Genomic DNA, 12,501 nt, shown 5'->3' with positions numbered 1-12,501 from the left:
AACATGATCAGATAAGTGCCTGAGAAAGAACAATCACCAAAGGACATTATCCTAACACTAGGATATTAAAATATTATAGCAACATTAAAAATAATTGAAGATCATCCTTTTGAAGCAGGAATGGACTTTGAGAACCAATTCGTCTCTCATCTGAGTTTAGTTTTAGCAATAAATTTGATAGAGCTGGTTTAAAATAGACAAGAACCAACTGTGGCATTTAAAAGCCTCGGAAAGGTAAAGGAAAAAAAAAAATACTTGTCAGACTTTCTAAAGAAAATACAGATATGTTTCCATTCAGTCCAATAAACACTTACTGCATTCAGCAACAACCAAGCTGCCAAGACACAAAAACGAATCAGCAGCATGGTTCTATGTTTTACTACTCCAGATATCCATACAACTGAGTTGGGGAAACAGACATGTAAACATTACTTTGAATAAATGTGATATATGCAAGCAATTGTTTCTTCTCTATTTCAAATTTTGCCTCTCTTCCCTATTTGTGCTGCCAAATATATACTTCAGTTCAGTTCAGTCGCTCAGTCGTGTCCGACTCTTTGCGACCCCATGAATCACAGCACGCCAGGCCTCCCTGTCCGTCACCAACTGCCGGAGTTCACTCAAACTCACGTCCATCGAGTCAGTGATGCCATCCAGCCATCTCATTCTCTGTCATCCCCTTCTCCTCCTGCCCCCAATCCCTCCCAGCATCAGAGTCTTTTCCAGTGAGTCAACTCGTCGCATGAGGTGGCCAAAGTATTGGAGTTTCAGCCTCAGCATCAGTCCTTCCAATGAACACCCAGGACTGATCTCCTTTAGAATGGACTGGTTGGATCTCCTTGCAGTCCAAGGGACTCTCAAGAGTCTTCTCCAGCACCACAGTTCAAAAGCATCAATTCTTCGGCGATCGGCTTTCTTCACAGTCCAGCTCTCACATCCATACATGACCACGGGAAAAACCACAGCCTTGACTAGACGGACCTTGGTTGGCAAAGTAATGTCTCTGCTTTTTAATATGCTATCTAGGTTGGTCATAACTTTCCTTCCAAGGAGCAAGCATCTTTTAATTTCATGGCTGCAGTCAGCATCTGCAGTGAGTTTGGAGCCCAAGAAAATAAAGTCTGACACTGTTTCCACTGTTTCCCCATCTATTTCCCATGAAGTGATGGGACCAGATGCCATGATCTTCGTTTTCTGAATGTTGAGCTTCAAGCCAACCTTTTCACTCTCCTCTTTCACTTTCTTCAAGAGGCTTTTGAGTTCCTCTTCACTTTCTGCCATAAGGGTGGTGTCATCTGCATATCTGAGGTAATAAATATATACCTAAGTTTCACTTTTCAGTGTCTTTATCTGATTATGTAATGGTTTCTAACAATAATTATTTGTCCCAAGGAAAGACCCCTGGACTAAGTACATTAAGGAGTGACAAAGGGAACAGAGAGGTGATTCGATGACTGCTACTGAATGCAGGAGACAGGAAGCGCGGGCAGGACGGGGAGAGAGACAGAGGCACAGGGACACGAACGCTCAGACGGCCAGCCCCAGCTGAGACGGTGGCCACACCACGACGGCAAGCGCGTGCCTAGCACTGCTGTCCTCTCTGCCTTTGGTGCCTTCTGTCAGGAAAGACATGTCCTAACACTGGTGGGAGAAGGGGAAACAGGGTTGAAAGGAGTATGAGTGAAAGTCACTCGATTGTGTCCGAATCTTTTGCAACCCCATGGACTATACAGTCCAAGGAACTCTCCAGGCCAGAATACTAGAGTGGTAGCTGTTCCCTTCTCCAAGGGATCTTCCCAACCCAAGATCAAACCCAAGTCTCCCACATTGCAGGCAGATTCTTTACCAGTTGAGCCACCAGGGAAGCCCAAGAATACTGGAGTGGGTAGCCTATCCCTTCTCCAGTGGATCTTCCCAACCTAGGAATTGAACCGGGGTCTCCCACATTGCAGGCAGATTCTTTACTAGCTGAACTGCCAGGGAATCCAGAAACAAGTGTGAAGAAGAGGGAAAAAATTAATAAGAGAATCTGATCAGCAAGACGCCTCTGAAAATATGCACAAATAAAGCCTTTCATAAGAATTCAAAATAATTTGTTCCTGTAATGTTTGAAAAAAAATTAGGGGCAAGCCAAATAGAAATATAGTCACTTGTGAGGCTCATGTTCACTAATAAAAAATACAATAGTTGTACATATACATACACACCTTTTACTGTACCAGAGCAAACACATACACTATAAAATTACATGGTGTTTCCATTATATCTCTTTTATATCTTGGCACTGATGGCAACTTCATTTTAAGCATGAAATATTTTGGCTTAAAAACCCTTGGTTGGAAACACAGCGATTAATTATAGCATTTATCATTTAAAAACACGTAAACCACAACAGAATAATCTTATAATACAGCTTCTAGAAACCCAATAGAATAAAAGTAGAAAATGTCTAAATATATCAAATTGATACAGTGAAGCAAAAATTATCTTTAAGGCATAAAGCTCAATTCATTACAAGGACAAAAACAGTGACATTAAAGCTAATAAACAGCAAATAAGTCAGAAGTAGAAAATCATTTTGAAATAGAATTCAATTAGTCATCTTTAATATGATGTGAACAAAGCATCTGTTCACTAATTCTAGTCCAAAACATGACTTCCTTAAAGCAGGGACAAGATGAAAACACCGACTGAAGAAAATAACAATATTACACCCAAAAGGAGTACAAACAGCCCAATAAGGAAGACGACAAGCTCAAGTAAGTACAGAAAAAATAAAATTTTATATTTTTTGTTTTACTGAAATTAAACTCTATTCCAGCATGTTGGAATATTTTCATTTCCATGTGACCAGTTAATTGCATTTATACATGATTTAACTTTTTCTTGGGCTCCAAAAATCACTGTGGACGGTGACAGCCGTGAAGTTAAAAGATGCTTGCTACTTTGAAGAAAAGCTATGCTAAATCTAGACAGCATATTAAAAAGCAGAGACATTACTTTGCCAACAAAGGTCCTTAAAGTCAAAGCTGTGGCTTTTCCAGTAGTTATATATGGGTGTGAGATTTGGACCATGAAGAAGCCTGAGCACTAAAGAATTGATGCTTTCAAACTGTGGCGTTGGAGAAGACTCTTGAGAGTCCCTTGGACTTCAAGAAGATCCAACCAGTCAATCCTAAAGGAAATCAGTCCTAAATATTCATTGGAAGGACTGATGCTGAAGCTACAAAACTTTGGCCACCTGATGCATAGAGTCAGCTCATCGGGAAAGATCTTGATGCTGGGAAAGATTGAAGGCAGAAGGAAAAGAGGATGACAGAGGACAAGATTGTTGGATGGCATCACCGACTCAACGGACATGAGTTTGAACAAACTCCTAGAGATAGTAAAGGTCAGTGAAGCCTAGCATCCTGCAGTCTATGGGGTCACAGTCAGACACGACTGAGGGACTGAACAACAAAACTAAACTAAAATGGACAGGAAGCTAAAAAAAAAAAAAACCTTGCAAAGAAATCACAGATTGAATATAACATTACATATTTGTAAATGTGTTATAGGTCTAACAGGAACTCAACCAGCATTCACTGATTCACACAAGGCTAGGCTCAAAGGCTATGAAAGAAGAGAAGTGAAAGTCATGTTTCTCAACTAAAAGAAAAACCTGATTACTGCACTATTGGGTATGACCCAATAGCAGACAGCCCTTAGCACTGCTTCCTAATATACTCCCCTAATTCCATGGAGGTTACAAAACCAAATGCTCAGTACTCCCTTGTGCTCAGTTCCGGGGCAAATTAGATGCAACACAGAGAGACTTAGAATGTGGAAGACAGGCAGGGACCATATACTTGCTAATGTGGGTGTCTGCTGCTGGCCAGCAAGGTTATATGCTGTGTGTGCTCAGAGGCTCAGCAGTAGCCAACTCTGCAATCACATGGACTGTAGCCCAACAGGCTCTTCTGTCCAAGGGATTCTCCCAGCAAGAATATTTGAGTGGGGTGCCATTTCTTCTTCCAGGGGATCTTCCCAATCCAGGGATTGAACCCATATCTCTTACATCTCCTGCATTGGCAGGTGGATTCTTTACCACTAGTGCCACCTGGGCAAGGTCACAAAAGATTTTAAATGTATTCTGTTTGCAGTGAATCTCCCTCTTTGTGCTATCCATCCTTTCCTGGAAGGTGAGGCAGGCCCACATCTGCCAATATCATAGACAACTATTGTATAAAATACCTAAAGCAGTTCTATTTCCCGCACTAAACTCTAACTGATATTATAAAGTTTTGCCTGTACTGAGTAAACAAAAAAATTGATTTAATAGGATTTCTCCTGAATTTCTCAGACTCTCAATTAAGCCATGCCCCACTCACCTCTATTGGGAAATTATCTTGACATATTCTTGCATGTCTCGATGAACTCATTCATTTCAGGATAATTTAGGTGTTTTATGAACTGATACTGAGAGGACAAGTAATCAATTTCCACAGTCAGAAGACGTAAGGCAAGTCTCTTGGAATAAAAGAACTCAAATCAATCAAAACAAGTGTGGTAGCCCCAAAATATACTTACATGTAGCTAAATTAGGCCATCACTCACTGGGATCAAACAATTTAAAACTTTTTTTTTTAATCATGATAGGTTGAAAGCAGAATGTACTGAGTCTTTTTTTTTTTAATTCAAGCAAACACATATGAATAATCTTTAAAAACTGATTTGAATTCTCAATGAGGGGTCAGCAACATAAAATATCAGGGGCCATTGTCATAACCATGTCACAAATGGTCATCCTTTAAAAATACAACCTTCCGTCTTTTCTATCAAACTAATTTTGACCACATATACTATTATCAGATTCTTTTCATCCAGTGAAGCAGAGACACACAAAGGACATTAATTCCACATAATAGGTTCCTCAGTCTTTCTCAGTGATTAAAAATAATTATTTCTCCACAAATCCTATGAGGACATATCTGCTTCATACAACTACAGTTTCCTTGTATTTTTTAATGAAACATGATACTAAGCTTAAGCAAAGTACTGAAAATAATGTTCAATTAATTAAACACATTCATCTCTTTGTGAAGAAATAAAATATTAACTTCTGTTTCATTAGCTGTGATGTTCACTACATGGAACATTTTAAATATACACTTCTTCAGTGTTTAACCTAAAATACAAGGGGACATATAATTAACATCTGGGCCCCAGAAACACACATTAGAGGAATTCAGACCCTGGAACACATATCTCAAAGTACATTTGTGTTTTCTTAATTTTTTTCGTACTCTATTGGACTGATAATTTTAACTGCAATTCTGGTGTTTAACTAAAGCATGCAGTTTGGGAAAAGAAGATTTGAATACAGATAGGATAAAACCATTCTGCTTTAAGCAGATTGGTTTTCGGGACAGCTCTTACTGGAGGTGGAGCAACCTGTGACTACACACTTGCTATGAAATCAGTTCAGTTCAGTCGCCCAGTCGTGTCCAACTCCTTGCGACCCCATAAATCACAGTACGCCAGGCCTCCCTGTCCATCACCAACTCCCGGAGTTCACTCAAACTCATGTCCATTGAGCTGGTGATGAAATACAACAGGCCAAAGCAGGTATCAGAGAAAGACATTCACCTGTGACTTAGCAATACTGATGTGGCAGCTGAGAGGATGAAGATAAAGTACATATTTCAGCTGCTGCTGCTGCTGCTAAGTCACTTCAGTCGTGTCCAACTCTGTGTGACCCCATAGACGGAAGCCCACCAGGCTCCCCCGTCCCTGGGATTCTCCAGGCAAGAACACTGGAGTGGGTTGCCATTTCCTTCTCCAATGTATGAAAGTGAAAGTGAAGTCGCTCAGTCATGTCTGACTCGTAGCGACCCCGTGGACTGCAGCCTACCAGGCTCCTCCATCCATGGGATTTTCTAGGCAAGAGTACTGGAGTGGCTTGCCATTGCCTTCAGCTAAAGAAATATTATTCCCAACATTACATGACATACAGTGAAGAGAAACGAAATATAACATAACAATTTTATTGCTTTACTTCATTATAGAGCGTTCCAATTTATTTGAAACAGATGCATTATCTTATACAAAACAATAACCTTGTGCAATTGGGAGAAATCAATTCTATTTTAGACAAGAGGAGAAAAGAGAAGCTAAGGAAAGCTAAACAAGATAAAAGAGGCCTAATTTCTTTAAATAAAGTAAATATTGTTTTGAACTAACGATCCCTTGAGATACCATCTCACACCCATTCAGGTGGCTACTATTTAAAACAGAAAACAAACGTCGGAGAAATTGGAAGACTGTGCACTTTTGGTGTGAATATAAAATGGTATGGTTGCCATGGTGAACAGGACAGTGGTTCCTCAAAGATTAAACACAGAATTATTTTTGTGTATGGTGTTAGGGAGTGTTCTAGTTTTATTCTTTTACAAGTGGTTGACCAGTTTTCCCAGCACCACTTGTTAAAGAGATTGTCTTTTCTCCATTGAATATTCTTGCCTCCCTTGTCAAAGATAAGGTGTCCATAGGTGCATGGATTTATCTCTGGGCTTTCTATTTTGTTCCATTGATCTATATTTCTGTCCTTATGCCAGTACCATACTGTCTTGATGACTGTGACTTTGTAGTAGAGCCTGAAGTCCGGCAGGCTGATTCCTCCAGTTCCATTCTTCTTTCTTAAGATTGCTTTGGCTATTAGAGATTTTTTGTATTTCCATACAAATTGTGAAATTATTTGTTCGAGCTCTGTGAAAAACACCATTGGTAGCTTGATAGGGATTGCACTGAACTTATAAATTACTTTGGGTAATATATTCATTTTCACAATATTTATTCTTCCAATCCATGAACACGGTATATTTCTCCATCTATTAGTGTCTTCTCTGATTTCTTTCACCAGTGTTTTATAGTTTTCTATATATAAGTGGATGAAACTGGAGCCTATTATACAGAATGAAGTAAGCCAGAAAGAAAAACACCAATACAGTATATTAACGCATATATATGGAATTTAGAAAGATGATAACGATAACCCTGTATACAAGACAGCAAAAGAAACACAGATGTATGGAACAGTCTTTTGGACTCTGTGGGAGAGGACGAGGGCGGGATGATTTGGGAGAATGGCATTGAAACATGTATATCTTATGTGAAACGAATCGCCAGTCCAAGTTCAATGCATGATACAAGATGCTCAGGGCTGGTGCACTGGGATGAACCAGAGGGATGGGATGGGGAGGAAGGTGGGAGGGGGGTTCAAGATGGGGAACATATGTACACCCGGGGCAGATTCATGTCAACGTATGGCAAAACCAATATAATAATGTAAAGTAATTAGCCTCCAATTAAAATAAATAAATTAAAAATAAACAAACACAGAATTAACATATGATCCAGCAATTTTTCTCCTGGGTATGTACCCCAAACTGGAAGCAGGTTTTTAAGAGATCCTTGGGCATCCATGGACATTATTTATAACCCAAATATCAAAGCAACCCAGTTACTCAACGAATGTGTGATTAAGCAATATATAAACATAAAATGAATATTATTCAACCTTAAAAAGGGAGGACATTCTTCAATATGCTACAACACGGAAGAAACTTGAGGACATTATGTTATGTGAAATAGTCACAAAAAGACAAATGCCATGTGACTACACTTACATGAGGTATGCAATCCTAGAAAGTATAATGATCATTATCAGAGTTGGGGGGGAGGGGAAAATTGGGAGTAACTGGTTAATGGGTGTAGAGTTTCAGTGGGGGTGGGGATTGAGATGGTTGCACAACCTGAGAGTATTTTGTGCCACTGAACTGTATACTGAAAAACGGGTAAGATGAAAAGTTTTCTGTTATATGTATTTTATCACAAAAAAGGAAAAATAATAATAATCCCCTTTTGAACTACAGGAGACATAGAGAGGAATGGCTCTGAGGGATGTTTCTATTATCAGCCCCTCAGTAAAGTCCTAAACCACAATCTTTCCCTCATACAGTCAGACCATATTCAGGCAATCACAGTAAAATCAGTGTGATTACTGTATCAATGAGATTTCAAGACAGGACTCTGAACCCAATTTCACACCATCTAGTGAAAGTCACTCAGTCGTGTCCAACTCTTTGTGACCCCGTGGACTAAACAGTCCATGGAATTCTCCAGGCCAGAATACTGGAGTGATAGCTCTTCCTTTATTCCAAGGGATCTTCCCAACCCAAGATCAAACCCAGGTCTCCCACATAGCAAGCAGATTCTTTCCAGCTGAGCCACAAGAGAAGCCCAAGAATACTGGAGTGTGTAGCCTATCCCTTCTCCAGGGGATTTTCCCAACCCAGGAATCGAACTGGGTGGGGTCTCCTGCATTGCAGGCAGATTCTTTACCAACTGAGCTATCAGGGAAGCCCCCACAACATCTAATCACACCTTAAATCACACTGGATCATAGAGAAAGCATGGGAATTTCAGAAAAACATCTACTTCTGCTTCACAGACTACTCAAAAGTCTTTGACTGTATGGATCACAACAAATTGTGAAAAATTCTTAAAAGGGATGGACTACCAGACCACCTTACCTGTCTTCTGAGAAAACTGTATGTGAGTCAAGAAACAACAATTAGAACCTTACGTGGAATAACTGACTGATTCAAAATTGGGAAAGGAGTACAACAAGGCTGTACAGTGTCACCCTGTTATTTAACTCCAATGAAGAGTACATCATGTGAAATTCTGGGTTGGATGAATCACAAGCTGGAATCAAGATTCCTGGTAGAAATACAAACAACCTCAGATATGCAGATGATACCACTCTAATGGCAGAAAGTGAATAGGAACTAAAAAGCCTCTTTATGAAGGTGAAAAAGGAAAGTGAAAAAGTTCGCTTAAACTCAACATTCAAAAAGTGAAGATCATGGCATCTAGTCCTATCACTTCATGGTAAACAGAAGGGGACAAAGTAGAAACAGTGACAGATTTTATTTTCTTGGGCTCCAAAATCACTGCAGATGGGGACTGGAGCTATGAAATTAAAAGATACTTGCTCCTTGGAAGGAAAACTATAAAAAACTTAGTGCTGTGCTAAGTCACTTCAGTCGTGTCCGACTCTTTGCAACACCATGGACTGTAGCCCACCAGGCTCCTCTGTCCATGGGATTCTCCAGGCAAGAATACTAGAGTGGGTTGCCATGACCTTCTCCAATATAAAACTTCAAAGGTCCGTATACTCAAGGCTATGGTTTTTCTAGGAGTCATGTACAGATGTGAGAGCTGGACCATAAAGAAGGCTGAGTGCTTCTGAAACACAAAATTGATGCTTTTGAATTATGGTGCTGAAGAAGACTCTTGAGAGTCCTTTGGACTGCAAGGAGATCAAACCAGTCAATCCAAAAAAAAACCAACCCTGAATATTCATTGGAAGGACGGATGCTGAAGCTCCAATACTTTGGCCACCTGATTCAAAAAGCTGACTCATTGGAAAAGACCCTGTTGCTGGGAAAGACTGAAGGCAAAAGGAGAAGCAGGTGACAGAGAATGAGATGGTTATTGCATCGCAGACTCAAAGGACATGAATTTGAGCAAACTCTCGGAGATTCTGAAGGACACAGAAGCCTGGTATCACAGTCCATGGGGTCGCAAATAGTCGAACATGACTCAGCCACTGAACAACAGCAAAAAATCACATTGCCACATGTTAATTCCAACCAATATTTAAATTAGAATTCAGTAAAATTGAAAATGAAAAATTTAGTCACATTAACTTCATTCTATGTGCCCAACAGGTACATATGGCTAACCTGTCCTGGAGAGCGCAAACATAAAACATCTCCATCACTACTAAAAGGTCTAATCTAGAGCAACAACTTGATATCCTTTCTAATTTTCCTTCTCTTTTAATCTATAAGCATAGGACTTTTCTTGTTTCTAATGTTGGTTATGTGTAATTTCTTTTCTAATTTTAAAAATAAGCTGCATAAATTTTACCAAGAGTGCAAAAAATATTTTTTGATCTCAATAAAAATAAATACTTAGGACAATGTGTTTTACAGGAGCAATGTGACTGAAAATGATTCACTGGATTTTTTTTGTTTGTTTTTGGGTCAGCTTTAAAGGTCTGCTGACGGTTCATTTTCTTTTGACATGTGACTTTTTTGTCTTAATTGAAATACATCACTTGTTAATGTTAGTCATTTATCTACAATATGCTGGATATATGTCCTATAAATACTTCCTTTCAGTGTGACTTGCTTCTTTCATTTTCCTAATGTTACCAAGTGTGAAGCAGAAATTTTGAACTGTCAAAATCAAACTTAATGTTTTTGTCATTTGTAATTTATGCTTTTGGTGTCCTCGTAAGAAATCTTTGTTTATCCAATGTTGTGAAGATTTTCTCTTTTCTTTTAAAAGTAATTAATTTTAAAAAATTGTTTTCACTTTCTTTCCCTGTATTAACTATATATACATTACTCATCTTTAGTGGTTATCCTAGAACTTACTATATGTATCCTTCACTTCTTAATATATAAAGTAGATTAGTAATTTTACAACTTCCTTCATCTAAGAATCAAGAAATTTAAAAACACTTCAACTTAATATATAATTCCCAAATGAAGCAGTATTATTCATGTAATTTTAATTTTCTAAATCACTTAAATAAGATATTGCTATGACTGATTATTAGCCAATATTCATTTAGACTTTTCCCAAAATTTTACCCCATTTATTAGTCTTCATTCCTTGCTGCATTTTTTGTTCTTTCTCCTTCAAAAAAGTACCTTTACCATATTGGGTCTACTAAAATTGAATTCACCAGTTCTTGTTTTTGAGAAATATCTTTACTTCACCTCCACTTCTGAAGAATATTTTCATTGGGTATGGATCTAGACTGGCAATTATTTTATTTCAGTACTTTGAAGTCATCTTTCTATTCTTCTGGTTTCCATTTTGATCATTTATGGTACTATGTCTTCTTTCCCCTCTAGTTGCATTTGAGGCTTTCTCTTTCACCTTGGTTTTACTAATTTTACTATGACATGTCTAGTTGTGATCTTCATTGCATTTGCCCTGCTTGGAAATCTTCAGTTGAGTTCAGTTCAGTCGCTCAGTCGTGTCCGACTCTTTGCAACCCATGAATCACAGCAAGCCAGGCCTCCCGGTCTATCACCAACTCCCGGAGTTCACTCAAACTCATGTCCATCGAGTTGGTGATGCCATCCAGCCATCTCAGTCTCTGTCGCCCCTGTCTCCTCCTGCCCCCAATCCCTCCCAGCATCAGAGTCTTTTCCAGTGAGTCATCTCTTCGCATGAGGTGGCCAAAGTATTGGAGTTTCAGCTTTAGCATCAGTCCTTCCAGTGAACACCCAGGATTGATCTCCTTTAGAATGGACTGGTTGGATCTCGTTGCAGTCCAAGGGACTCTTCAAGAGTCTTCTCCGACACTACAATTCAAAAGCATCAATTATTCGGCAATCAGCTTTCTTCACAGTCCAACTTTCACATCCATACATGACCACTGGAAAAACCATAGCCTTGACTAGACGGACCTTGGTTGGCAAAGTAATGTCTCTGATTTTTAACATGCTGTCTAGGTTGGTCATGACTTTCCTTCCAAGGAGTAAGTGTCTTTTAATTTCATGGCTGCAGTCAGCATCCGCAGTGATTTTGGAGCCCAAAAAAATAAAGTCTGACACTGTTTCCACTGTTTCCCCATCTATTTCCCATGAAGTGATGGGACCAGATGCAATGATCTTAGTTTTCTGAATGTTGAGCTTCAAGCCAACTTCTTAATTATATGAACTGATGTCTCTTCAAATATTGCTTCTGTCCCTGTTCTGCTTTTAAGACTCCAATTACATACATGGTTGGATGGCATCACTGACTCAATGGACATGGGTTTGGGTTGACTCTGGGAGTTGGTGATGTACAGGGAGGCCTGGCATGCTGTGGTTCATGGGGTCGCAAAGAGTCAGACACAACTGAGTGACTGAACTGAAATGAACATATATATTAGAGCTTCACTATGTCCCATGTATCTTTCATATGCATTTCCATATTTTCCATTATTTTGTCTCTCTGTGACTTAGAGTGGGTATTTTTTTCCTAATTGGTACACAATTTCTATCGAGAAGCAAGACTTTCCAAATTGCAACGTAAGGAGGTTAGCAGACCCTATTCTCATCAAAACCATAGTTAACTGGTAAAAATTATTTTAAAAAATAAGAAATATTTAAAGCATCTAGAAATTGTCCTAAGGGAACAGAGAAAATGGAGAAACAATTAAGAAAATCAATTAAATCTTGGTAAGAATAATTAAAGGCCATGGCATCTAAGCCACAATCTATTTAATATATTAATAGTATTGAATATGCCATTCCCCAGCTCAGTGTGAATGAAGCAACACTCCAGGCAAGGATAGTTAAGAAGACAGAACTTCCCCCATGCCCAGTTCCCAGTCTAAAGCTACAGATTCACCCACAGAGGGGCAGGAATCCAGATCAGAAGTGCTAA

General features: G+C 39.1%; 1 protein-coding gene across 8 annotated transcripts in view; it reads right to left on the bottom strand.

Annotated features, from left to right (window-relative positions):
- The window catches only part of CEP128 (centrosomal protein 128), a 487,012-nt gene that overhangs the window by 341,658 nt on the left and 132,853 nt on the right, over positions 1–12,501 (bottom strand). The window lies entirely within an intron of this gene.

The sequence above is a fragment of the Moschus berezovskii genome, chromosome 9 (genome assembly GCF_049115385.1).
Source record: "Moschus berezovskii isolate FMDL1 chromosome 9, NW_MosBer_1.0, whole genome shotgun sequence".
In the NCBI taxonomy this organism is placed as follows: domain Eukaryota; kingdom Metazoa; phylum Chordata; class Mammalia; order Artiodactyla; family Moschidae; genus Moschus; species Moschus berezovskii.
This window is presented reverse-complemented; position numbering and strand designations above follow the sequence as displayed.